Genomic DNA, 1,551 nt, shown 5'->3' on the forward strand with positions numbered 1-1,551 from the left:
GATAAAATATCCTAGACTAAAGCCTGCTTTGAATTTGTTCTAAGAAAGCTTAAAAGCAAAGCTTGAAGGGATCCAGCTGATTTCAAGTACCTTAACTGTGTTCAAGAACATAACCCAACACTATTTAAAGGACTAGAGTAAACCCAGCAACCAACAATGAAATGTTCAGCATTTAATCAAAAATTACCATGCATGAAAAGAAGCAGGAAAACATGACCCATAACCAAGGGAAAAACAAATCATTAGAAACAGATACAGAAATGACAGGGATGATAGGATTAGCAGGCAAGATGTTAAAATAGCTTTGATAAAGGTGCTCTCTATGTTCAAGAACACAGAGAAAAACATGAGCATGAGGAAAACAGAAGTGGAAAATACATAAAAAGACCCAAAGAGAAATTCTAGAGATGAAAATGCAGCATCTGAAATGAAAAATATACTGGGTGGGATTAACATCAGATCAGTTACTGTAGAAGAACAGATCAATGAAGTTGATGGTATAGCAATAGAAACTATCAAAAAATGAGGCATAGAGAGAAAAAAGAATTAAAAAATGATTGAAGCATCAGTGATCTTGAGTTAGGCAAATATTTCTTAGCTAGGATACAAAACAATAAAGCAATAAATGAAAAATATTGGTAAATTTAGATTATCTCAATTAAAATGGGCTCTTCAAAAGAAAATTAGAAATGGAAGCCAGAGATTGGGAAAAATATTTGTAAAAAAAAAATCTGATAAAGGACTTGTATAAGAATATATAAGAAACTCTTGGAACTCAATAATAAGGTAAACAACCCTATAAAATGGGTGAGAGATTTATCAGAATATACACTTCACCAAAGAATATACACAAATGGCAAATAAGTACATGAAAGTGTGGTTAATACAATTAGTTATTAGGGAGATGCAAAGTAAAACCACAATGGTACACCTATTCACCAAAATGCCTAAAATAAAATAGACTGACAATACCATTTTTTGGGGGAGAATGTGGAGCAACTGGAACTCTCATACACGGTTGGTGGGAATGTTGCTTTGAAAAACAGCCTGCAATTAAAATTGTTTTCTTATAAAATTAAATACAATTTATTATACAATCCAGCAGTCCCACTCCTAAGTATTACCCAGGAGAAATGGAAATTTATGTTGACTTGTACTTGAATTTTTTTTTTTTCCAGGGAAAAGCATGAACACAGTCCCCCATTATCACAAATTTTGCAGTGGAGTTGTCCACATTTGGGGAAATCGCAGGGGTCAGCCCATCTGGAGTGCAATGGATCACGTGTGTCTCCCCTGCCAGGTAAGCATGTGTGCACTTGAATTTTTATGGCAGTTTTTTTCACAATAGCTCTAAACTGGAAATAATTCAAATGTCCATCAGTTGATGAATGGGCATCAACTTGTGGTATACCCGTACAATGGAAACGTACTTAATAATAAAAAGAAGTGAATTACGGATACATTCGACAACATAAATGAATCTCAAAAGCATAATGCTGAATGAAAGGAATCAGATACAAAAGATTACACACTGTTTAATTCACTGATATG

General features: G+C 33.8%; 1 pseudogene; it reads right to left on the reverse strand.

Annotated features, from left to right (window-relative positions):
* Positions 1-1,175: 1,175 nt before the first annotated feature.
* On the reverse strand, positions 1,176-1,308 carry LOC139437049 (U1 spliceosomal RNA; annotated as a pseudogene).
* Positions 1,309-1,551: the final 243 nt, after the last annotated feature.

The sequence above is a fragment of the Dasypus novemcinctus genome, chromosome 19 (assembly GCF_030445035.2).
Source record: "Dasypus novemcinctus isolate mDasNov1 chromosome 19, mDasNov1.1.hap2, whole genome shotgun sequence".
NCBI classification, from domain to species: Eukaryota; Metazoa; Chordata; class Mammalia; order Cingulata; family Dasypodidae; genus Dasypus; species Dasypus novemcinctus.